The sequence below is a fragment of the Triturus cristatus genome, chromosome 1_2, assembly GCF_964204655.1.
Source record: "Triturus cristatus chromosome 1_2, aTriCri1.1, whole genome shotgun sequence".
Lineage (NCBI taxonomy): Eukaryota > Metazoa > Chordata > Amphibia > Caudata > Salamandridae > Triturus > Triturus cristatus.
The window spans coordinates 1,135,344,912-1,135,372,116 of record NC_140580.1 but is presented as its reverse complement, the minus strand read 5'-3'; the positions used below and the strand labels follow the sequence as shown (position 1 = coordinate 1,135,372,116).

The 27,205-nt window shown below is 48.5% G+C and overlaps 1 protein-coding gene across 1 annotated transcript in view; it reads right to left on the bottom strand.

Annotated features, from left to right (window-relative positions):
• The window catches only part of LOC146868825 (uncharacterized), a 259,599-nt gene extending 233,891 nt beyond the window's left edge, over positions 1–25,708 (bottom strand). Inside the window, exon 1 of the mRNA XM_085613847.1 lies at positions 25,620–25,708. The gene's annotated coding sequence lies outside the window, so the exon portion shown is untranslated. The remainder of the gene's footprint in view (positions 1–25,619) is intronic.
• Positions 25,709–27,205: the final 1,497 nt, after the last annotated feature.

The window sequence follows — 27,205 nt, the reverse complement described above, 5'->3', positions numbered from 1 at the left end:
TTTTGGGAATACTGAAAAGCGTAAGCTTACACCAACGTGTGAGTTTACCTTTAGTTTTGGGAATACTGAAAAGCGTAAGCTTACACCGTGTGAGTTTACCTTTAGTTTTGGGAATACTGAAAAGCGTAAATTTACACCAACGTGTGAGTTTACCTTTAGTTTCGGGAATACTGAAAAGCGTAGGTTTACACCACCGTGTGAGTTTACCTTTAGTTTTGGGAATACTGAAAAGCGTAAGCTTACACCAACGTGTGAGTTTACCTTTAGTTTTGGGAATACTGAAAAGCGTAAGCTTACACCAACGTGTGAGTTTACCTTTAGTTTTGGGAATACTGAAGAAGCGTAGGCTTACACCAACGTGTGAGTTTACCTTTAGTTTCGGGAATACTGAAAAGCGTAGGTTTACACCAACGTGTGAGTTTACCTTTAGTTTTGGGAATACTGAAGAAGCGTAGGCTTACACCAACGTGTGAGTTTACCTTTAGTTTTGGGAATACTGAAAAGCGTAAGCTTACACCAACGTGTGAGTTTACCTTTAGATTTGGGAATACTGAAAAGCGTAGGCTTACACCAACGTGTGAGTTTACCTTTAGTTTCGGGAATACTGAAAAGCGTAGGCTTACACCAACGTGTGAGTTTACCTTTAGTTTTGGGAAAACTGAAAAGCGTAGGCTTACACCAACGTGTGAGTTTACCTTTAGTTTTGGGAATACTGAAAAGCGTAGGCTTACACCAACGTGTGAGTTTACCTTTAGTTTTGGGAATACTGAAAAGCGTAGGTTTACACCAACGTGTGAGTTTACCTTTAGTTTTGGGAATACTGAAAAGCGTAGGCTTACACCAACGTGTGAGTTTACCTTTAGTTTTGGGAATACTGAAAAGCGTAGGCTTACACCAACGTGTGAGAGTTTACCTTTAGTTTTGGGAATACTGAAAAGGGTAGGCTTACACCAACGTGTGAGTTTACCTTTAGTTTTGGGAATACTGAAAAGCGTAGGCTTACACCAACGTGTGAGTTTACCTTTAGTTTTGGGAATACTGAAAAGCGTAGGTTTACACCAACGTGTGAGTTTACCTTTAGTTTTGGGAATACTGAAAAGCGTAGGCTTACACCAACGTGTGAGTTTACCTTTAGTTTTGGGAATACTGAAAAGCGTAGGCTTAGACCAACGTGTGAGTTTACCTTTAGTTTTGGTAATACTGAAAAGCGTAAGCTTACACCGTGTGAGTTTACCTTTAGTTTTGGGAATACTGAAAAGCGTAGGCTTACACCAACGTGTGAGAGTTTACCTTTAGTTTTGGGAATACTGAAAAGCGTAGGCTTACACCAACGTGTGAGTTTACCTTTAGTTTTGGGAATACTGAAAAGCGTAAGCTTACACCGTGTGAGTTTACCTTTAGTTCTGGGAATACTGAAAAGCGCAAGCTTACACTGTGTGAGTTTACCTTTGTGAATCAAGCCCTAAGTTATGTACCCAGACTCGCAGGGTGTTGAAGCAAGGCTGGGATTTGAATTTTGTGCCCCATGTTTTCAAGACCTCGGCTGTAGATAATAAACTATGCAGGAAGGTGTCGAATCCTTAGCATAAACCATTACCCCTGCAGAGCAGACACCCTAGCCAAGGGTGCCTGTGCTGGCTTCAGGCAGATTTTTTAGTGCCAGCTCTAGGGTAACGCAGGGGTGCACCACATTCTTTTGAATACAGCACATCCCTGCGTTTTGAAACTGTCGGAGTGCGGCGTTATCAAATTTGGCGTAACATCGCATTCGGCCAGTTTTTTGTAAATATGCCCCAGAGTATGTTATGATTGTCAAGCAGACAACAGCGCAACTGCACCCTTTATAAACTTCACAAAGCGAGCAGCTAATTGTACAGATTTCCCTCTCAAACACACCTCTATGGCTCCTCAGCAGGTCTGGAATTTCAAAATGCGTCAAATAGGCAGAAGCCAATACTTCCTTAATGGGGTCAGCTCCTTGCAGATAGATAGCACATGGGTCAATGAATCCTCTACATCGGCACAGAGGCGGCATCGCCTGGCCTTCAACTCCATGTTCTTTCGCCCATATCAACAGGACAACAGCGGGACTAAACCAAAGTCTGACCCATTAACTGACGTTTCATGGTGAGGTTAAGGGGCAGGGAAAGGTAGGATGGCAAAGACCCTGGCTCATAGAGCGTTGAGGCCAAGCTACCATGCCGCAGTTTTTTCACCGCTTGTGCATCCAGGTCTGCCGATATTCATGAGCCGCTTGGCTACCACGGGAACAGTCAGCCCGCTTGTCCGTATTGAGCGTGCTTCTAAAGACTCCAGGGTATTCATTACAAACTTATCCCAGTTTGTTGCTGGTTTACCTATTAGTTTCCAGATTGAATTTTCTACCATGCACTCCCATGCCTGCTTGGCTTTCAGGCAATAAGCTACAAACCTGGCTTTTAATAACCATTGCGTAGCCCGAACTCTAGCCGGATTTCAGCAAGGGAGGTATAGATCAGAAGCAGAAATACTCATCGATAGCAAGAGGACTGTGCTCCATACAGCCAGTTGGCCCTTCTGCCTCTAAATATCAGTGCCCTACAGGCCACTGTGGGTAGAAATTTACACCATATTACCCTGAAAAGGGTGGATAGGTCTGGAGTATTCATTGATTTGTTTTTTTAGGTCTCGCCTGACCCAGCGCATGCGCTGGTCTGGCGAGACTTTTTGTGAGGGCTCCAAAAAGTGCTACCAGGCCAGCCTAAAGCTAGAGTGCATGTGCGCGGGCGCGCGCGCGACTTTTACCGTGATTGCGGCCGCTTTGATGTTTGATCGCTATCGCGATCACTTTCACTTTTGCGGCCCCGCGGCCGCTTGGCATAGCCAATAGGTCTCGCTTTTGGGACCTTATAAGTGTTTAGTTATGCAACTGTTGCATGGCTAAACACTTATAAGGTCCCAAAGGCGAGACCTATTGGCTATGCCAATGCTTGTTTTACTTTACGAAAGGCCCCTTCTAGGGAGTTGGCTGCTCCTGGTTGGGCCGGATATGTGTTGCTAAACGGCCACTGTGATCTAGCCGATAACCAAGGTATTTGTAAGAGGTTACCACCTCTATTGCCTTTCCCTCAATGAAACAGTACCCCTTTTTTGCTAGCTGCTGGGAGATTATTATCAACTTTGTTGTATTCACTTACAGGTGATTGGCCTTACGCTAAACTGTTAGCGCCGTGAAACGTCTTTGGAGGCTAATCGGTATTTGGTCTAGAAGGGCTGTAACATCCGCATGCCGGAGTGATTGGATTTTAAAGCCAGACAATTTAGGTGGAAATGCCCTCACCAGTGCTAGGTGGTGAAGGAGGTCAACCAAATACAAATTCGATACCAATGGTGATTTTACTTGTGGTGGTCCATCCAATGCTGACTCCTATTTTTACCCAGGTGTCCGAGTAAAGAGTGATCATCACTTTTAGTAAATTTTGAGGGATGCCCCAGTTACTTAATGTTGCTCAAAGTCTTGGCTGCGACACGGTGTCAAATGCGGTTTGGAAGTCAATGAACCCAGTGTACACGGTCCTTCCCTTGGCCGCTAACGTAGCTTCGATCAGAGGGGCGATGCAGATAAGGTTGACTTCGATGTGACAGCTCTTTTGGAAGCCAGTTTGAGACAGAGAGACCAGCTTTCTTTCTTCCGCCCAGGCTTGGAGCTCTTGGTTCAGTATACTGGAGTAGCACTTCCCTTCAACGTCTAGTGATGCGATCAATCGGTAATTCCCTGGGCACGATCGCTAGCCTTTTTTCATCGCTCGGCACCCAAAGTGAGTCCCTCCAGGTCTCAGGAATACTTCCCTCTAGTCAGCATTCTTGAAAAAGAGGCGCCATCACTGTGGCCCATCGAGACGGCCCCCACTGGTATACTGTGGCAGGGATGCCATTTGGGCCAGGCGCACCCCCTGCCTGCGTTGACTCATTAGCTACTTGAGCAGAAGTTATTAAAGGCCTATCATCGCCTCTGATGTCGATGAGATTTTTTTGCCATCTTGAACTGGTGTCTTCATTGGGCCATCGCTGCACTATTTTGGTGATTTAAGCTGGTTATGGGCCGCTGTGGGGTCCACATAGAGAGTTTTAATGTAGATTTCACAGTCTCCAGGAGCAATGTGTGTAACTGTCACTTGATGGTTTGTTTTACAACATTTGTTCACCCATTCACCCAGAGCCAACATGTGCTCTGGTCCCTGCATTTTATCACCTAGTGTGCATCGATCCACCTCTGTGCTTCCTTTTCCCTCTGTTGGAAATATAATGGGCCAGATTTACAATAACTGGCGCATCCCTGCATATTAGCAGGGACTCACCAGTTAGTTTGCATGACTCAGAAAACCCCTTGCACCACCATGGATGCACCGCATTTACAATGCGGCGCAAGGATAGACAGATGCGTGACGCATCTGTCGCCGCAAGCGCGACGCAACTCCAGCACTGCTCAAGGGTGCCCTATACCTTATATGCTGCATCACTCCTTATGCCTGCTTCAAGCAGGCATAAGGATTTGACGCAGCTGGGACGTAAAAGTGACTCAGTGAAATCTTATAGATTTCACTGCGTCACTTTTACGGGACTTCCTTGCGACTGAACACCCACCCTGCATACATTATACCTGACACAGGTATAATGTAGCGCAGGGCTTTACAACGTGACGCATCTCACTAGATGCGTCACGTTGTAAATATGTCGCATTGTGGCGCATTGTTTACGCTGCTGCTGCGTCACAAAAGTGATGCAACGGCGGTGTAAAAGTGTCGCAAGGGGCTTGTAAATCTGCCCCACAGGGTTGTTCTAGGTTCTCGGTGTAGGTAGCGACCCGAGTCCCTAGTTGTTTATTTGCCCCCTTGCCCTTGCTGGGCTTCTGCATAGCTTTATTTAAATTGCGTTTCAGGGTTGCTATTTGATGTTTCCTTTCAGCTGCTAAGCTGAAATTTGCGGACGGCTTGTCTTTCCCCATCTCCCCCACACAATTGATATTTTCTCTTAAAATCGGTGACCAAGGACTTCCAGAGATTTGCAGTGATTATATCTTAGCTAGCTTGCACGATCGTATTCAGGAAAATGTCCGCACTTTCCCCGTGCTTCTCTTGGGTCACCCACCGTGCACCACTTTGTTTTCTTAAGAGGCTGAAGCTGCTCTTTGGTGCCGAGGGGTCTTATTTTGGGGCGAGTAGGTCAAGGAGCCCAGAATTCGCAGGTAAGGATTGCGTGGTCACTGGTTAGGGTAGGGTCACGACGAACTTGCTAATGTTTTGGAAGTGAGCCAGCGACCCCCAAATAGTTCCATTCGAGGGGGCAGATTTACAAGAAAGTGACGCATCTGTAGAGATGCGTCACTTTCCCTGCGCCAACGTTCCAAATCCTTGCGTCACCATGGATGCGCCGTATTTACAATACGGCGCACCATGGTGCAAGGATTGACAGATGTGTCAGAAATTCTGACGCATCTGTTGACGCAAAAGTCACGCATTGCTGGAGTCGTGTCGCAAGCACAACGCAACTCCAGCAATGCTCAGGGGCGCCCTATGCCTAACATGCTGCGTCACTCCTTACGCCTGCTTCAAGCAGGCGCAGGGTTTTGACGCAGCATGGACGTAAAAGTGACTCAGTGAAATCTTGTAGATTTCACTGAGTCACTTTTACGGGGCTTGCTGCGATGGAACGCCCACCCTGCATACATTAAACCTGACGCAGGTTTAATGTGGCGCAGGGCTTCACAACGTGACGCATCTCCCTAGATGCGTCACATTGTAAATGGGCCGCAACTTTTACGCTGCCGCTGCGTCACAAAAGTGACGCAACGACGGTGCAAAAGTGACGCAAGGGGCTTGTAAATCTGCCCGGAGGTGTGTGTGTAGTCTGCGGGTGAGTCTGTATGGAACCTCCCATCTCACAGACACAGGCCTAGCTGGTTTGGAGCCACCATAACTTCCTGTTTGTCAGTGCTTTGAAATTGCCTCTTCATCGGTGGTATGGCCCAAATCTAATCATCCAGAGCCAAAGTGGAGTGTTTGACCATAGAGGCATGAGATTCGCATTAAAATCACCCATCAAAACCCACATGTTGGCTGGTAAAAGGGAGGACAGTTCTTTCCTAGCTGGGAACGTTTCCATCGTAGCCTCTCTTCTCGTCTTTACCGGATGGAGAACGATGCAGCCCAAAATGATAGTTGTAAGCTCGGATCTTACATTAGCAGAGTTGGTCAAGCGCAAGTTTAATAAAATGTAGGGACATATTAGCAAGGGCTTCATCGCCGCTTAGCGGCAATTTTTGCCGCTAAAGCGGCGATTTTTTTATCGCCCTATTAGCAAGCTGTCACTAACAGCAGTTAGCGACAGCTTTCAGGCGATAGCGACCGGTTTGGGGCCCGCTTTGCATGTCAGCGATATTTATCTCTAATGACATGCAAATTGGGCATACCGAAACTAACACAGATATCGCCTATTAGCAACGCAGGCTGTGCGATAAAAAAAGTTGCAATTATCGCCAGAATCTAACACCTGCTCAAAACATTACTTACCTGTGTCATCAATGGGAGGTGGATTGTCAGGTTAAGTCCCCATTGGCGTTAATGCGTGAATATCGCGGGATTTCCAGCGATATTCAGGCATTTCGCCGCTATCGCTGGATATATTAGCACAATGGAGATAAACATTGCTAATAGCATGTCTTCCCCGCTAACATATCCAGCGATAGGCAGCGATAACAATAAACGCGCTAAGCGCGTTTTGCGATAAATATCGCTATTCCTTGCTAATATGCCCCGTAGTCGCTGTTCCCCTTACATAGAGTTGTAACAGTTGCTGCCAAGTCATTCTTCACATAGATTTCCACCCCACCAGATGCATGGCCCCCCATCCGTGAGGCTGCTGCTGTTGCCTCATAAGCTGTGAAGTCGGACCAAGGGGACGCATGAAGGGCAGAGGATCCTGCAAAGCATTTAAATCACATTTCTTTTGTTCACAGATTGCTGCCATTTTAGCATTACTATCGGTTAGGCCACGTATGTTCCAGGAGCAGATTTTTAAACTAAAGCTTGACTCTTGGTTAAAATTTGTTGGCTCATGTTTGCTTTGAGCATGAGCTGAGAGCGTTTTTGGAGACACGCTCAATCTAGTGATTTCTGTGCTTGCATAATGCATTTACGGCTGCTCCCTTCTGTATTTGATGTCATTTGCAGGTTACCTTGGCGAAATTCTGGTTCCCTCTTTAGTGACCCTTAGAATGGAACTGGTCATGGGCCTTAACTTGTTATTTCTCTTCGCTTGACAAAGGTCCTCGTTTTGGCCATCTTACTTCTCAGTTAAGAAGGTAGTATATTTTAATGGAGCCATTACTATATCTTGTATCCCTCAGTTTTTTAGATGTTTTTTGTTCCTTATTAGGGGGCTCACCCGCTTGGGCTTGTGTCTCCTATGTCAGGGGGAGAAAGGCCACTCCATCGATATCGATCGAGGTGGTATTTCCAAGACCTGGCACATGGGCATAGAGCTTCACCACACTCCCTCTGTTGAGAATGTCCCACTTCCAGCGTGAAACATACCCGGGGTAATATAATCTTACGATCTTGACGGTTTACCCTTGCCTCGTTGCACTGCCCTACATTCTTATGTTCAGACGATTTGGGGGGCAGGCTTGAGACTCCCTCGTTGTGGGCTTGATCTTGGGGGCTATGCCTGCATGTTGTTTCCCATGATGTATCTTTGGGGCTGCTTTGGGGGGTCATTGTCCAAGGCAATGGTGCAATGCCCCGGCTTTCCCCTATCTTCCTTAGCTCCATTTGGGGTTGACCTGTTGCTGTTACATCGCTTATGTCCACTCGAATAGCTGCTGTTTGCGTCCACGGTGTAGTCTTTTCATGTGCCATTACCATACTATGGCATAATAGTGTGGATATCGCAGTGGGGTGGGCGATTTGGGGTGAGTCTTCCATTAGCTCGGATTCCCCTGGCATTTAGTTTTGGTTCAAATCTGTGGCATCTATTATAAGAATGTCTTCCCCCTCCTCACCATTTTTTTAGGTCTCGCCTAGCGACGCACCACATACGCGTTGCTCGCCTTGGCGAGATCTATTGTTGCCGCTTTCTGTGCCAAAGGGAGACAGGACATGTGCTCGCCGGGACAGGCTCGCGTCGTTTGAGCACAACCCTCCTGCCCTGCGCTTTCACGGCGACAGCTTGTCATGTAAAAGCCACCATTTAGTGTTTTCCAGTCTGCTCTCTTTGGCAGTGCGGTTTATCGGACAGGCTTCAGGGACCCAAGCAGGCGTCACTGAGAAACGCAGCCATCACTCAGGCTGCATTAGATTCCTATGACAAGCCGATCAAATCATGTGGACCCTGGCACCGACATATCATTATCAGGGCCTGCCTTAGCATTTCTTAACCGATCACGAAGGCCCGGGTCCTTGGTCACTCCGGCTTCCGGTGTTTAGGGAAAATGTTTTTATTGACCTGCCCTCCCCGGGGTTGGACGCGTCTAAACACTTGGGCTCCTGCTGTAATCACGAACTGACCTTGTGGCGTGCGCGTGTTATTCTTGAGGATCTTCGTATTAAGATAGCGTTGAAACAAGATAAACACGACTAACTGTACGTTATGACGCACGCGCTAGGCTATTAAAGCAGTTTTACACCACACCTATTCCAGAGGCCCAAGCACTGCTCCCTGCCTATGTCGTTATGTAGTATGTTTTATTGTAGGTGGGGGAACACCATATTGCATCCAAAGCGTATATGCAAGTTGTTATAACGTCGCTAATAATAGTTGGCACGAATTCTGTATGATGCGGTCGGTGTTCGAACTAGTAACATTGTTAAATACTGAAAAGTCTAACGAGAGGTAAACATAAGAGAACATGACAGAGCACTCGAGATTAATTTACAAAGTGTAAAAGAAAGATAAGATTTTACACAAACATCTAATGCACATTTTCTTTTGTTGTGTTATGCACTTTTTAATACTATGTATCCTTCCAGTTCTTGTTTTGTGTGTTCCCACACTAGTTGTGGTGTTCCACATACATGTTTTCTCATGGAGTGATATCTTGTGGGTGTGCTTGCAGTTTATTTTCTCTTACCAGAGCACGTTTGCCATTTTTTGGCATTATCCCTGTGGGTTTTTTTGACTGGGCTGAGTTTTGCGATCTTCCGCTAATCTCTGAGCGGAGTGAGTGTGGATCGTGTACATGGATGTTTGGTTGGAGTGGGGTGTTTGGTTGGTACCATGGGTGATTTGGCATGCTGCCATTGTCCACCACCTGGATGGTTGTAGCGAGCTATCCTTTAGTCTCCGAATGTGTTCTGTTTCCCATTTGTCATTCTGGGTGTCTTTGTGGCAGCTAGTTGTGTAGGGGTGGATGTAGAGTTTGGTGGTAAAGTCAAACCCTCCAGTGAGTGGGCAAAGTGAAGTGATGCATCTAGAAAAGATTCCACAGGCAGAATTTCCTCTGCAACACTCTGCCTGCGGTAGAAGAAAAGTACTGGTATATTCTCCACCAGAATTAACACTTCATAAAACCATTAGTCACTTTAGGCTCTTCATCCTGTCATGACATGAGGATTTAACCAGAGGACTTAGAAGAGCTCCAGATGAGTTAACGTAACATATGTAAGTTAGCAAGAGAACAGCTTGAAGAGCTTATTAGAGGGAAGCATCCACAGATGTTGTACTACAATATTGTGGTTGCAATATCGACCGTCAGATATATCATGACAAGAATAACGACTCCCAGAGTGTTGTCACGGTGAAGTTAATAAGAATACATCTACACTTACTATTGACATGAATTCCTTAGATGGAGTTATTCTTGAGGAGTAAAAGAAACAAACTGGAATGGTCTGAATTAGTAGCCCTACAAATACTCACACCCACCCAGAAGGATGACCTCTACCGACTTGGTACATACTTAAGATCTTCACACATCAAATCTACAATTTGTTCTACAATGCGGGGAGAGGGGGTTACATTAACTCAATTAATTCTTCATGGTAAAACACTGCTGTATAGATCTCGGAATCATTTCAAGATTTTTAATAAAGGTCATTCTTTAACATGCACAATAATTCCATCATTTACAAATTAAATTACCTAATACATTGAGAAAATATTTAATACATTGACATGATTGCCATCTTCTCTTTCATTACACCAATCCCATTCAATGTTCTCTTGTATAAAAACATGCTCTTAATGCAGCAAGGTGCATTGGTATCCTGCAATGTGCACACTTACCTGTAGGCAAGGCTTGTCGTAGACCCAATCTGCCACGGTGACAGCAGCGTGTAATCCTGCATTTTAAGTAGACACCCGGCTCTTAGAACAGGTGCTTGTCCAGCGTGTGACTTGGTAATGTAGTGTTTACAGAGCTGCTTTGTTGGATCAGTGATGAATGGCAATGTTAGGGCGAGTACCATTTAATGGTATAGTGACAGCATCTTCGTTTTCCCTTGAGCTGTAAATTACATCCACATGCAAGTCGCCAGGCAAGCGTTTCTCTCTTCAGCAAAAGTTCTTTGGCGTGTTATATACGCACGCTGGTGGTCTCGGCTAGACTTGTGGACATATGTGACATGAACACACACCAGGGCGCTTTTGTTTGCCCAACTTAAATATTGTCAACAGTGGACGGCTAGTGTCTGTCATCTTGGCTGCAATGTGGGCAAGTGGCAGTTGAGTGCCACATGTTTTTAAGCTTCGGACCAGTACGCGGCCATCATTTATTGCAATCCTCGTCAAAACGCAAGCTTTCTGCCTGGGGAGACATCTATTTTTCTGTGACAGTTGTGACTGCAAGGTTTCGCGTTGGATTGTGCTGAAGCTGCATGGGATGGATTGGCGTGGACTGCGAGTAAGTGAGCAAATTCAGCGAGTCTTTATTAATATGTCTTTTGCGTGCATTAGCTCAACATCTCCTTCCCGGCCACTGGCTGCCAGAAGCTCTTCGAAGTTGACCATGAGCGCCAACTCCGAACTTATGAGAAGCGCATGGCCACCGAAGATCCTGCTGATCCCTTGGGTGATGAGTGGAAGGTGAGGCGAAACTGTGTTTATGCGCTTTGTGGAGTGTTGCAAATGACCATCAGAATGCATGGAAAAGTAACTTGTGGGGGGGTGTTGCAGTTGAATATGTGTAACTTAATTGTTTTGGGGATGCAAGTGTTAAGCATTTTCATGTTAGTATCGCTCCCATTTCCTATACAGCCTAAAGTAGTGAAGTGAAAACTTTGTATTACACTGCCTCATGTGTTTGTAAAATGTGCTTGTGTTGTGCCTATTACATGTCTCACATTTTGTTGCCTGCTTATTCAACTCCGTTGGTTTTGCATTTGACAAGTCTGCATTGTAATGCGCGTAACTTGCTATTGTAAGCTGATATTTTTGGAACCACTCGTATACATCACGTAGGCTACAAGTTACTTGCTGTTGCTTTTAAAATACATATCCTTTGGGGTTAGTCATTATTTTACTACTGTTGAGGGTTAGATAAAGCAGTAGATGACAGTACATTTTGAAGCCTGCTGTTATATTGGAAAACTGCTGGGCCCTTTTCTGCTCTGATAGTTTTCAGAACGGTATGGAAATGCTAATGTTTTGTTGATGTGTTACTAACGCACGCCTAAGTCCTATATGGTTGTATTTTACTTGTCTAGGGGTATCTTGTCCGCATCAGCAGTGCAATATTTCTCTCCATGTGTTCCCATACCTGGCGTGTCACGCAGTTTAATGGTTACTTTCCCTCCATGTTCAAGAACAGTAGATGTTTCAGCGCCCAGGCTAATGTGCTGCATAGCTAAATACATATAAGGTCCCAAAGGTGAGACCGATTGCATTGCAAATGCTTGTTTGTAATTGCAGTTGACGAGGCTTTTTAAGTATGTTACATAACTGTCTTGTTCCCTTCGCTTCATTGCGGTTGTTCTGAAACCAGAGCAGAGAAGTTACTTTTCAAATTTAGGTGCTTTTATTCAGCTTTTTCAATTTTGTTCTTGTTTTTCCTTGATAGGGGCACGTTTCCCATAGCCTGTGCACATGCATCACTGTTTGGGCTTTTAGATTCTGGGTTAGGATGATCATATCCTTGTTTGTGCTCCTGTGGATGTTCCCGCCGGGCCATACTCACTGCCAGTTTCGATGTTTGATTCGGTTTGTCAGACATTGCTTGTCTATTTGTTGGCCCAATGTTCCCTCTGTTTTTAGCCTCACAGTGTGATCTGGGTGAGGTCAACCTGTTTTTGGTACCTGGTCTTTTTAGGCCTCGCCTGACCCAGCGCATGCACTGGTCTGGCGAGACTTTTTGTGAGGGCTCCAAAAAGTGCTACCATGGCCAGCCTAGAGCTACAGTGCATGTGCGCGGGCGCACGGCCGCTTTGATGTTTGATCGCGATCACTTTCACTTTCGTGGCCGCTTGGCATAGTCAATAGGTCTCGCTTTTGGGACCTCATAAGTATTTAGTAATGCAACTGTTGCATGGCTAAACACTTATAAGGTCACAAAGGCGAGACCTATTGGCTATGCCAATGCTTGTTTGGCTTTGCTGCTGAGAGGGGTTGTGCCCACCCAATGAGCCTCTTGTTTCCTTCTTCAAATCCTCGATCAATGAGCTCATGATTTTCGGCAACTATTCTAATTTCTTTAAGATTGGGCTGCAATGACCTGAGTCTTGCTTTTGAGTCAGCTCTACTGAGTTTTGAGCTCTTACTAAGCTATTCAGGTGGTCCAGCTTGCTATCAATTCTCATGATTAAAGTGCTGTATTGGCCATCGAACTCAATGCTTTATTGATGGTTATTAAATTAGGGATGTAGATGAGGAGGATGAGGGGTAAGATTCTTCATCTCCTTCATATAAGATGTTGGAAGCTTAGTAATGTTGATCGATAAAACATGAGCTGGAGAAGCTCGAACACCAGCTGGCCAATGAACATCTTTGACCTTGTTCCCTGTTTTGGGGCGTGTCATGGGCAATGTTTTCCTCTGTAGTGTCGCTTAAGAGAGCTGGGCCTTAAACCAGCAGATTATAATTTATTGTCACCAATCGCCCCGCCTCTTCTGGTAAGGTTTGATGTAATCTCCCAAGAACAGGTGTGCGAAATGCTGGAGAAGTTTAAATCCCAGTCACCCCTAGATCCCTGCCCAGTACACATATTCTCTTAGTTATCTTTTCTGTTAATCCCTCACATTACTGAATCATTTAACATCTCTGGATTCAGAATAATTGGAAGTCGGCATTAGTCTCCCCCATTTTAAATAAACCTAATGCTGATCCAAATGATTATGCAAGTTATTTTGCTTTTTCCTCTTCTTGGTAAGGTTTTGGAGGGATTAGTTAATAAATAACTCCCCAAATACCTAGAGGACAATCGCATACTGAACCCCTCATGATCGGGTTTCAGAACAGCACACAGCATGAAGACGGCTCTTCTGCCAGTCACTGATTCCATTGGGACATTGATGGATGTAGGCACCCCGGCGATGCTGGTATTACTAGATTTGTGAGATGCCTTCAATGCGGTCTCTTATTCCATCCTTATTCAGAGACTGACGTAATAGGAGTACATCTGAAGGCCCAACTATGGTTCTGGGACTTTCTGGTTGACGGAACCCATGTGGTCTTGACCCATCCTTCCAAATCTAGGACAGTCATAAATAATAGGGGGTACCTCCCTGATTCCACCCTTTTTAATATTTATGTAGCCCCTCTTGCAAAGATTGTCACGTCCTGTGGATATGAAAAAATATCTTATGCAGATGACACCCAACTGATAATCTCAATAAAGCAAGATCTAGTGATCTCCGAAGATAGATTTATTGATTGCATGCCGAAGGTGGTGGGCAGGATGAGTTTGAGACTCAGTTGCGGAAAGACAGAAATCCTGCTGTTGGGGGAAGCACAGGAACTTTGGTCAGAAGAACTTGGTTCAGCACCTTACAACTGTTTAGAAAAGTGTTCCCTTGACTTCCAATGAGTCCCAGGAGAATGTTGGCCCAGGCCCTCATCATGCGTGATCTGGACTCTGGGAAAATACTTCTGGTAGCAGCCAACGAGACCCTCCTCTATGTCAGAGGTATTGTTCAACCGCACATCCCTTAATCTTTTCAGATGTTATTTCAGAGATTATTCGTTCAGCAGATGGATTTTATTATTTTTTAAAGCTCTGCTAAGAGACATTAGACAACCACATATGGCAGGTTAATGACATTTTCTTGAAAACCTCTGTCCAAAAACGGTCCTGCATCAATCATCTACAAAACCTTACAGAAAACCTCCAAGCCGCCGGCGACTCTGATTCAGTGAGAATGGGACAATTCTCTTTCCAAATACATTATTGAGCTCATTTCCTCCACTTCATGGGATGATATATAGGAATCTCTCTTGGGTCATAAAAATTCCCCCTTTCTAATACAATATCAATTCTGGACTGCTGATAGATCGTATTGGACCCCTGGACGATTGCACAAACAAGAGCTCTTGCCATCAGCTGTTTGTTGGCACTGTGGCCATCCTATAGGTGACTCAGAACGTTTAGTGTTCGATTGTAAACATATATGGCTTTTCTGGAAAGATGGAGACCACGCGATCTAACATTTTTAATATTAAACTGTCTCTGACTCGCTTATCAGTATCATTAGGTATTCATGCTTGCTCTGATAGATTTTTAATATATTCGTTGTCTACCTAGGATGGCTTTTGAATGAACATTTTGTTTTCTAAAAGTATAAAAAGGATACTTTCCAATTGAAAGATCTACAATAATATCTCCTTTCACACATGGTGGGTATGGGTCTGTTTTATTAGGAGTGTGGATAATACTATACACAATGCTACTTTCAATAACAAATCCTCTCAACTCTTATAGTAAAAACTGGACCTATATTTACAAAAGATTAACCCTCCATGAGTGTCAAGTTGCTAATTGTGTTCATTTACATTATCTTCCATACTCCTCTCTCTCTTCTATTCTTTTCTTCTCTTTTTCCTGCTTTTTCTTTTGCATTCCCTCCTCCTATGTCTTAAAGGCTACAAGGGCTTCAGTATATAGTGTTTTAATATATACATCTTTGAACACATGATTTAACCACTGATTTGTTTTACGCAATTTATTATTAGCACCATTATCTCTGTACTGTATTATAATCAACTTTTCTAAATTATAAAATAGTTGAAATGGAAAGATAAAAAGTTTTTTTCTTTCTTTTTTTTTTTTTTTGTTTAAAAAATTTTTATTGCAGGAATCCGTAAATCGTTACATAACCGGCCAACATTATATATCACACCCGATCAATGAGACGCAACCCTCCGTTCCCCTACCGTAAGTTACTTACACAGCCATTCAGCCCACAACCCTAGGGTCGGGCGGCGAAATTCAATGGGGGCTCAGGAGGATGTCGAAGCTGGCCCGGAGAACCCGCTGTCCGTCATCTGCTTTTCCAAACAAACCCATAAACCCAAAATAACACCCCACTCTTAAAACACCCCAAACCCAGGTAAACCCTCCCCCTCCCCCCGCCATCAGCGCGCGGCACCAACCGCCACAGGATCTCCAAAAGGACCCACGGGGAAAGCAATAGATCTGAAAAGTGCAATCGTCTATCGGGACTCAGGGCGAGCCTCTTCCTCAAGCTCAGAGTCGCTGGGGGCGCCATAATCCCTAAGGGCCTGCACCAACATCTCCCATTCCAGCGCTGCCTCCTGTGCCTTCTCATTACGCTGCCTCCAAGCTAGCTGGTATCTGAGCGTACTCTCCCCCGCCGCCCACTTCAAAAATTCGCTGCGCCACCGGCTTCCCGTCGGACCAGCTCGTGCCTTCCAGTTCCTGGTCACCTCCCGTTTAGCAAGGAGTAGCCCCAGATCAATGAACTTGCTAGAAATTTTATTTTTGGGGGTATGAGGGAACCAGTGCAGGAGACCCACCGCCGCGTCAAGCGATAAAGATCTCCCCGTCGTCTCCTCCAGGGTCTTCCCCACTTCCTCCCAATAGGATGACAATCCCGGGCAGGCCCACAGCATATGGAGGAGGTCCGCCTCCTGGGCCGGGCACCTGGGGCATTCCGCCGAAGTCGTACCAAAATATCGCCTGATTTTCACCGGGGTCAAATAGGCTCTATGGAGCACGTAGTAGTGGACCAATTGAAAGCGGGCGTGGCGTGTGCCCTTCCAGGCCCTCCGCACTAGCTGGGCCCAGGTCGTCTCCGGGATCTCCCTGCCAATGTCCTCCTCCCAGCGGTTTCTCAAAGTGGTGAGGGGAGCCATCCCCTCATTGATCAGTCTGCCGTAAAGGCAAGTGACCGCCTTCACCGTGCCCGCAGACATCATCACGTATTGGCATACTGGGGATAAAGGAGGTTCCTCCTGCCCGCGTCTCCAGTGCGCCTGGATCGCTCGAACAAGGGCCGAGTGCAGCAAAAAGTCACCGCGGGGAATCCCGAAGCGCTCGATGAGCTCCTGGAAGGGCAAGAGCGACCCGTCCTCGTATAGATCCCCGATTAGCTGTAAACCGGCGTCCTCCCAGGTCGCCAGCCGCGACCAATCACCCCCATGGGGCAGAGCCGTTAGCATCCCCAGCGGTATTTCGGGCGCGTACGGTGTTCGCAGGTGGCCCCGGGCGTGAGCTCGGTTCCAGCACAGGCGGATAGTCCGCTCCTCCATTGCCAAGTCCTGCAAGGCCAACCGTTGTCTCATCGCTATGAAGGAGAGAACATGCCTGGCCATGCCCGTTCCCCTCTTTTCTTCGGGGCCCCGGAACTCCCGGGCGATCTCCTGGGTGAAGGCCTGGAGCTGCGCCGCTAAATAATACTTTTCGAAGTCCGGCACCGCAAGCCCACCCTCCTCCTTCGGCCTCAGTAGGGTCTTGAGGGCCACCCGCCGGCGGCCCGAACCCCAAAGGAATCCGACAATCATGGATCGTAAAAGTCGAAACGTGGTCGGTGGGACCCAGATCGGTAGTGTCCGGAAATAATATAGCAACCGGGGGAGCGCCACCATTTTAAGCAAAGCAATCCTCCCAGCCACCGAGAGCGGTAGCGTGGCCCAAAAGCCCATACTGCCTCGAAGTGCTCGAATGCCCCGGGCAATGTTCCCATCCAGGAGGCCAGAAGGTTCATGATAGACATACACCCCTAGATACTTAAAGCAGTCGGGTTCCCATCTAATCTCCCTACTCAGAGTAGGGGTAGGGGTGCCCCTGCGGACCGGGAAAAGACAGGTCTTAGTCCAATTCACTCGGAGGCCCGAGACCTCCCCAAACTCCGTGAGCGCCGTCGCAGCCCCATGTAGGGCATCTAGCGGGTCTTCTAGGAAGAGCAACAGGTCGTCTGCATACAGTGAGATGTAATGCGGGCCCGAAGGAGTCCACAGGCCCGTGTAATGGGCTCCCGACCGGAGATGCAGCGCAAGAGGTTCCACCGCCAGCGCAAAGAGCAGTGGGGATAACGAGCATCCCTGCCTCGTGCCTCGTTCCACCGGATATTGTGAGGAAATCAGCGGTCCCGCCCGAACCCTGGCTGACGCCGAGGCGTACAGAACCCTGGTCCACCTGATGAAGCCCTCCCCGAGGCCGAACCTCCGCAACACAGTACAAAGGTAGTCCCATTCCAGGCTATCAAAAGCCTTCTCTAAATCCACTGAGAGGACAACCGGGCACGGGGCGTCCACAAGCGGTTCCCCTAGCAAGCGGAACAACCGGCGAATATTCATGGTCGTGTTACGCCTGGGGATAAAGCCAGCCTGGTCCTCATGTACCAAGGAGCTCATGTGGCCGAGCAGCCTCGAGGCCAGGATGCTGCTCAGTATTTTATAATCCACCGTCAGCATCGATAAGGGACGGTACGACCCCGGATCGGAGGAATCCCTTCCAGGCTTGAGGAGCGGGACCACCAATGCCTCACACATCGAGCCTGGGAGACGCCCAAGCCTCCTCGCCTCCCTGTATACTACCAATAATCTGGGGGCTAGGAGATCGGCATAGGCCGCATAGAACGCCACAGGAAGACCGTCCAGGCCCGGGGTCTTATTTCTCGCCATCTTTTTGATGGCGCTACGGATCTCTCCCAATTCTATGTCGGACCCCAAGGCTTTCGCCACATCCCGCTCCATTGTTCGGATCTCTAAAGGCCGCAAATAGTTATCGAGCAGGTCAGGGTCTCGGGCCGAGCGACTGCGGTATAAGCGCTCGTAATATTGCCGGTAGCAGCTCAGAATCGCAGGCTGGGTGTACACCTGGGTTCCGTCTGCCCTGCGCATGGACGTCGTCAGTGAGGACTGTCGCGTAGGGTTGGCCAGCCATGCCAACAGCGTGCTCGACCTATCCCCCTCTGCGATGGACCGAACCGTGTAGGCCTTATAGTCAAAACAGCGGAGCCGTTCGACCTCCGCCGCCACCGCCTCCTTCGCCTCCGCCGTGCGCGCCTGCAATTCGGGGCGCCCGGGGCGGCGTAACTCCAACTCGCGGAGTTTTCGATCCGCTGCCTCTAGGTCGGCGAGGATACTTCGCCTCACGCCGACCTGTTTAGAAATGCAGTACCCCCTCACCACCACCTTAAAAGCGTCCCACTCTAGCGCTCTCGAGCTCGCGGTGCCACGGTTGGACGCAAAGTACTCTGAAATCGTATCACCTAGGTCCGCCTTGAAGACACTGTCCTCAAGGATCTCGGGCCGTAATTTCCAGGTGGGCACCGCCGGCACCCCGGGAAACCAGCCAAGGTCCAACAGGAGGGGGTTATGGTCAGAAATGGTCCTGGTCAAATATTCAGACCGGACCGCTGCTGAAACCAGTTCGGGCGAGCCAAGAAATCCGTCCAGTCGAACGTGCAATTCATGGAGGCTCGAGAAGTAGGAGTAATCCCTGGTTGTGGGGTGTTGCGCCCTCCAAATATCCGTTAGACCCCAGTGAGTCTGCCAGTCCCGACGATCCCTAGCCAAGCGACGAACCGGAGAATCGGGGAGGGGTGGATGCGAGCGGTCAATATCTACATCCACTACTGAGTTGAAATCTCCACCGAGCAGGAGGGGTCCGGAGAGGCAATGGGCCAACGAGCCCGATAACCTGGAAAGGAAGGCAGTCTGGTCTACATTAGGAGCATACACACAGCAAACGTTTAGGTCTCTCCCTCCCAAAGTCCCCGAAATAGCCACATAACGCCCCTCTGGATCTATCACTGTGTTCGTGACCTGGAAGGGAACCCCAGCCCTAACCCAGATCAGCGCCCCTCTGGCATACGCAGAGTACGAAGTGCAAAAGACCTGCCCCCTCCACCTACGCTGTAAGGCCGCCCCTTCCGCCTTGTTCAGATGAGTCTCCTGCAGCAGCGCCATTTGTATTCCCCTACGCACTAAGTAAGCGTGAACCTTGTGGCGCCTGGACATAGTGTGAAGCCCCCGTACGTTCCAAGTAACACATTTCAGATTAGCTACCTCAGCCATTGTCCCATATTGTTCTCGCAAAGTCTCCCCATCCGGGTCCCAACAATAACAGGACATCGATCCTCACAGCACTGATGGCGGCCATTTTCCCCAACCATAACTTAACAACCCAAATATGCATCAACTCCCCATCCACCCTCCCCAGAACAGGACCCAAATAGCACCATCTAGTTCCCATCCAAACCATATTCTCCAACTATACCCTACTAATCCTGCAGTCGCCACCGCAGGAAGGCCTTAAGGGCCAGGTGCAGGCCGGGCGGAGGCAGTGGGCCCTCGACGCTCAGGCCACTAGGACTAACCGAAGCCCAAAACAGTGTCACAAATAAACCCCCTCGGGGCAAATCCAGGGCACCCCCCCTCCCTACCCCGGTAGTCAGCATCTCTGATCGACACCCGCCACCCCCTCGCCGGGCCCCCACCCAAAGTGAAGAAGCTCACCCCGTTACCCCTGTCCATCCAGAAGGTCCTCCACCGATTGCGGTGTGATCACTGGCGTATGGTCACTGTCAGGCACGGATTCCTCGGAGTCCGTTGGACCCTCCTCGTCCTCAGGGACCGCTTCCTCCGCAATGGCAGCGTCCCGTGAACCAGACAGCACTGATAACACCTCTAGTACTCCCTTCCGCTCCGTCGATGTCTTTACAGTTGAGGGACCCCCCGAGCGGCCACGGCGACCCCGAATCCTCCTGGATCTCCGTCTCTGCTCCGGCTCCGCCACCTGTCGAGGCGAAGAGCCGGATCCACCTTTCCCCGCTCTATATAGTTCGAGCCAGTGACAAACGTCCTCTGGGGTATCGAAGAACTGAGTTTTGTCATCGACAATTATGCGGAGCCTCGCAGGATAGAAGAGCGAGTATTGGATACCCTCGCTCCGGAGCTCGCGCTTGACCGCCAGGAAGGAAAACCGTCTGCGTTGAGTTTCATAGGTGTAATCCGGGAAGATGTTCACCTGGCTGTTCGCCACTTTAAATGGCCCATTATGTCTGGCGACATTGAGGATGAAGTCTCTGTCCCTGAAGTGCAATAATCGCGCCACCACCGGTCGTGGGGCACGTCCCTGCTGCGGTGGCCTCGCTGGGACCCGATGGGCCCGCTCCAGGGTGTAGAAGGAGGATAGACCCTCCGGGGCCACCGTGTCTCGGAGCCAGGCCTCCAGATATGCCACCATGTCGCCATCCTCAATCTTTTCTGGCAGGCCCACCACGCGGATGTTGTTCCTCCTGTTACGGCCTTCCGCATCCTCCGCCCTCTGCTCCAGGACCGTAATCCGGGATAAGGCATCCTTCATATCCGCGGCCAAGGTCCGCTGTGCCGGCTCCAAGGTTTTCACCGAGCCCTCCACTTCCTTGACCCGGTCCGAAAGTTTGCTGTGGTCCGCTCTAAGGAGACCCAGGCTCGTCGCTACCTGGGCAATGTCCTGCTGGAGGGCCGAGCGCGTGGTCGCTATTGCCTCTAGGACTCGGTCAAATTGCTGCTGCAGTGGTGCACCGCCGGCATCCTCGGGGCCCCCGCGTTCCTCCTTGTCCTGGGTCTCCGAGTCCGAGACAGCTGGGGCAGTCCCCTTGGCTCCTCTAGGTTTCCCCATGTCGCCGGCCGCTCTCCGTGCAGGTCTCGGAGCGGGCGCCTCCGAGTTCAGGCCCCGGCTATGACTCCCTCGGGTGCTAGGCCTCAGGTCGAATGCCGGAGATCCCCGTCTCCAGGGCCCGTTGGATCGTCTCAACCTTGGCTCACGCCACCAACACGGCGTCCGGGGGCACCGAGGAGGAGGCGGAGACAGCCGTCGCCAGGTCGGGCAGGCCCACACGGCCGACAGAGTCCCGGAGTGGATGTCACCAGCTCCCCCGGACGATTCGCGGCCCCAAAAGGTTGCGCCTCCCATGGAAGTGGGTCGGCCAGGAGAAAGTGGCCAAGTGCGGTGTAGGGAGTGGGGCCACCGACGGGGCCTCCTGCCGTCCCCGCGTGGGATCCGCTAGGGTGTGGGCCTCCGTTCATCCGAGTGCAATCCCCGTTAAAAGAGACCGCTCTGACCGATGTCCAGCTCCGACCCCCACCGGGAGCCGGCAGAGCAGGGGATGCACCGCCGCCAACGACGTTCCTCCAGTCTAATGGATCTGGCCAGGGGGACAAAGAAGTCCGGGCGCCATGTTGGGTCGCACTGCGTGGTACCCCGGACTGCGATTTTCGCCGGGTCACCGCTCGTGCCGATCACGCCAGGGGCCCCGGCAGGTTTCCGTCGGGCCGGTCCGCAAAATGCGGGGGCTGGGGTGCCCCGCAGCCGCCGAATTACAGGAAAATCACGGGCTCAGTCCCGGAGCCGAGCTCTCAGGCGACCATCACCATCGGCGCCCAAGCCACGCCCCCAAAAAGTTTTTTTCTTTCCTTGTTTGATTACCTTCCTTGGTGGAAAGTACCCGCTTGTACCTGATAAATGAAGATAACAACTTGTTTGAGAAAAAGGTTTCCTGGTTACCATACAAACGTTACTGGTTACTTATCAGCAAACGAGCAGACACCTTCGGTGGGGAAAGTCCCAGATGAATGACAGCTAAGCCCCCAGTTCAGGCATACATCTAGTACTTTCCAAAGATTGGGGTCATCCGTCAGCTTCCTGTTCCGGTTCAGCAGCTTCCTGTTCTGGGAGACCCTCTCTGTGACTCCTGCTTTGCTCCCGGAGGAGCAATCACTGTTTAGGATGAGTCTGCTGCCTGCATATTACCCTACGAGGTCATAGCTCTAGGCTCTGCATGAATCACAAGGAATCCTACCCCTGGCATTGAGTCCCAGCAGCACCCCTCCTCCCTCATTACCCCTGCCATCTTTACTTAAAACCTGTTCTCCTCTGGAGCCCCTTGGATATTCGGAAGAATATGTGATAAGTGTCCCATCCATCAGTGCATTTTTTGTACTCACTCGTAGTTGCCCGGGTGTCATTATTTCAGATTTGCGTCTCCTCCATTGTGAACCAAACCTGCTCACTGTTTCTAAGCTGTGCTGTCTGCACAGTCCTGCCAAGTACCAGGCATCAGGCGTGAGACTAACGCATTTCAGTATGGTACTCCGCATTACCGCGCTGAAATGCATTGTCACGCCTATGCTGTGTCTCAGCTGTCACTGAAACTAAAACCGAGAGTCTGTGGTAGCGCACAGCTCGTGGCTTGGGCGCACTGCTTCAGCAGACTTGGGGCTCGCTGCTGAGCTAAGGCTGCTGGTAACTTTAGCTCAGTTGCTGACAATGTATCAAGATTTTGTTTCCAACTGCTACTGTCAGCTTGACGTCATCACATGGGTCGTCACATCCTGCTGACGGAGCGGGGGAGGGAGTATGTTTTGGGTGCTAGAAGGCAGCTGGCTAGTTTGCGAGCAGCAGGGCATATAATCGTAGCCGGAGGGAGCGCAACATATAACCATGTTGCCGGCCTCAGGCACGTGCTAGCTTTTGCTATTCCCACCCACTCCCCTGCTGAATTCAATATTTTACTGCGGCCAACGGAGAGGAGTCAGTGACACAGGAGCCACCGGGACAGACAGTCTGTCACTGGGCTGCCCCGCCCGGCACACACAGGAGTGACAGGACAGCGGCCAGGCCTGGACGACTATCACTGGAGGTGGGACGGGGGCAAACTCTAATTGCCAAGGCCCCCGCGATGGCTGGCGGCCTGACCCTGCCTGCAATTCATGGAGCGCCAAAAAGTTCAAGGGCAGATTTGCTTAAGAGGGTTATGGGAGCCCGGCAACCAATCTGCGATCCCTGAAGGTGTCCAGGATCTCTTCAGCAGGCACGTGACATGTATACCCCACCTGGATGATGCTAAGACAATTTTTTCATAAGCAGTTAATATTGTGACGTGGATACTGACCTCAAGCGTTGCCAGGGAAAAGTTGGTGTTTTTCCTGAATAGAGGTGGCCCCAAGTACAGTGACTGTTTCCTAAATTAATTTCAAGCAAGATCTGATATTCATTAGCTTGTTGCGTGAGCCGAATAAAAGGCTCCAAGCAAGTAAGTGCAGGATAAAGAATGTATTCACTTCGCATGTATAAAGTTTTTTTTCATGCTTATGACTTCTCTTCGACGTAACTGATTGGAAACGTCATTCAGAAATGGCCATAACACCTTCCATATTACTACCATAACTCTTTCTGACTTTAATACTCCTTCCAGGCTTTTGTGTTTAGGATTAATGGGTTACAGCCCGGCTGGCTGTATCCTATGTGTGCCTCAGCCTCACTCTCCTGAGGCTTGCCCGATGCCGCGTGTCGGTGGCCACTGTCCGATCAGGTTACAAGGGTACTACATTAGTTCCCTTCCATTTCTGGTGCTTTGCAGCAGTTTTAAGATCTTGTTAGAGTTTCTTGTTGCTCAAACGAGTGTAATTTCTGATATTTGTATGTTCCCCTCACCTTCATTGCTTGATTTTGCTCGGGAGAAAGTGTCACTCCTAGTCGTTGAAATGTCACTCATAATTACACAAAAATTATGAAACTATCACACATAGCAATCTCAAACCTTGGCAGCTATGTCTGCAGCTCGTGCACCAACTTGGAGAAGTTATGAGTTACCTTGAGTGCTACAATGGTACACGGCTGTGAGAGGAAGCATTATGAATATTCTTGTACAGCGGCAGAGGATTGACGACACATTATACAGATTTGTCGCAGTTAAGGGCACTGAAGCGTATAATCTGCCGGGGATCACACCATTTGGTCAAGGAGGAAAACTAAAATGAAAACATAGGTCTTATGGATCTGAAGTCGGCAGCTTAGCCTATGCAGCGCAGCTCCGCCCAAGATTATTCCTGCAAATGAATGTTTAAATGAAGTCATGCTGTAGATCAGCATATTGTAAAATGCTGTATATTTCATTGGTCACATCCAACCAGCGACATCTCTGACATATTCTTCTGATAATGCGTGAGGTCTGAGCCCACAGACGCTGCTCATGAACTGGGGCCCTAGATAAGCAAATCATTGACTGAATGATCTAGGGCTAAAGCATTGTGCACTGGACTGTTTTTGTTAAAGTAACAATAATGTTTATTCTTAAACAAATGTAAATACAGACATCATACACATGAATAATTTACAAGATAAAAACAGTATTCTTAAAGCATGCTGTTATAAAAAAGAATATTACTTTAGAACTAACTCTACCGACATAAAGAGCTATCCAAATACATCTGAGCTAAGATCTAACACTCTCTTAGATGAACAGGGGCCTCAAATACAGTTTCCTCAGTATGAGAAAGAAATGACAAAGTAATTTAAAGGTATACGAGGTAGTGTATCATTTTTTGCCATAAATTCATAGCTAAGGCTATAAGCTATATCAGAACAATCAAAGGTGAGTGAAACCTCACCATTCTAATTCCAGAGTCTCACCATAACGTTTCTTGGAGACCCTCGCCCACTCATTCCAGCCAGGTGTGTATATAATCCCCACTGGTTTACTCTAGTGCACAGCTTCATCATCTGGTCCCCTACCTGGGCATTGGGTAATCCAGGTAGGGAACACCTCCAACAAGAGGAAGAATATCTGGTTGTAGAAATCAGGTGAGATCTGTGGGAATTGTTAAAATTACTTCCTAAACCGAAGCACACAACGTTAATATAAACTGGATAGGGGTAAGGTAAAAAAAAACTGGTAGATGTATGAGAGATGCACTACTTCTCCTTCACATTTCACATTGGCAGTCTACATGTTTCAGCCATCAGTGCCCTACTGGGCCGGTTAGCTTTCTTCGGGACCTTAGGAGATCAGATCCCTTTATCCAGTGTAGTAACAATGCCTTCCGGGACTTTTCAAATGTGCTGGTAAGTACATTCACTTGCATATCTTCGGAAATATTGTTTTGGAGTATAAGCTTTATCAATCATTCGCTTGTTGGCCTTAAATCCGTGGATCAGCTGACCCAGTCACATTTCCATGATTCTTCTACAGATATCCAAGTAAGTTGTAAAGACCAAATACAATATTGCTGCATTTTTTGGGCAATATGTAAGCTTTATTATTCATGAACTATTACTTCTCTACTTACTCCCTGAGTGTCCTACTTTCAGTAAGGTATGAGGTACATTAGTTAGGGTTTGCCTGCACAGAGCTTGTGCTGTGCTTGCGAAATCGCTTGTAAAGAAAAAAATCTTAAAAGGGGCTTGGAGCCCGTCCCTTACTTACCACTGGTTGGCTCCCACGCCACTCTCATTTCCTCGCTTTATATTGGTCAGCACCTACTCCTTGCCTCCAGCTTCCTCCTTGAGTTTCAAGTCTTCATTCCTGCCCTGAAGTATGGATCATGTACAGCTTCCTGTGGCCATCGTCCTACCACTAGCTGCAGGCTTCTGCAGGTACTCTTTTTTAAACTTTTTGGACACACCCTTAGAGAGCGCATGTGTCTGCACTCCCTCTCGGTCACCCCCGCTCTCCTCCCGCTTACCGTGGTGTCATCCTCCCCTCACCCTCCTCTCGCTCCCCATGGTGTCAACCCTCCCCCATGAACTCCTTCCGCTCCCGGTAGTTTCACCCAAACTGCCCCTCCCTCCTCTTGTTCTCCGCAGTCTTTCCCACCCTCCTTCTTCATGTTGCTTGACCCCCAACTCTTGTGGACTTTTTATTCATGCTTGTCCCCCTTCCCATAGTCTCACCATCCTCCTTCCCTCTGTGGTGTAATCTTCCTGATCCCCGTGTTTTTACCAAACCCCCTCGCCCCTGCCCTTCTTCCACTCTCTAATGTCTTTCCACCTTCTTCCCTCATGTTGCTTGACCCCCCCCACAACACCCCGCACTCGTTTTTTAGGTCTCGGCTCTAAGACGGCGCATGCGCTGTCTCGAACTGAGATGAAGTATCTCCTCCTGGACTTACAGACCGCCGATAGGCTTCCCATCCGCTGCAAACATTGTCGCTCCAGTCTGCGTCTCCCTATTTGTCGAAGGCATGCATAAGTCATGCCTCTTCTGATGTTTATCCCTCCCGAGCGATCCGCCCTACTACTGTTAGACATAGGCAGGGGCTTTGTAGGGCACTCTTTCAGGACTACTTTATTGTTTTTTTAGGCAAGCTCACGTTTTTACTCACAACAGTCGGCGACACGGCCTCTCCGATATTTTTGCACCCGATCCAGTGGTCTGCATCTCCTACCTCACCAGAAACCGCATCCTTTACCCTGCTTTACGGCAGAGGGCCAAGGATTAAATGATTAATCCACGTGAATAGCATCACATTTTAAAATAATTTGTCCTGTAATTACCCACTCGGAGCTTGCCCAGTGACTCGTGTAATGTTTTGTTTGCAAACAAGCATTTCACTTCATAAACAAAGACGATGGATGGGAGAGGATGTGGCCCGTCGGCTAAACTGCCGACTTTGGTGCTGGAAACTAGGGTTCGAGCCTCGGGGTCGTGTCCACATCCTGTGATTCTGGGCAAATCACTTAATCTCCCCGTGCCTGAATGTGTAACGTAACCGGTGCTCATGCAAAGCGCTCCAATACCTTTGGGTCGAGTTCGCGCTACATAAATCTGCAAAAAAACCCAAGAAGGGCGCCCTTACCTCCTCAAAGCCAATAGACTGCTTTGTGGACGCTGCATCCGATGATCTTGTGTTACCTTTAACATCAAGGTCTCAGTATTATTTCATGTATTATTTTTATGAAATTATTATTTGTCTATATACAGAGAAAAGTCCCATGTATTTGACACCAATGTTTTCCCTGTGTTCCCCCTTTCTTAAATGAAACGTTGATGCATATAACATCTTTGAAATG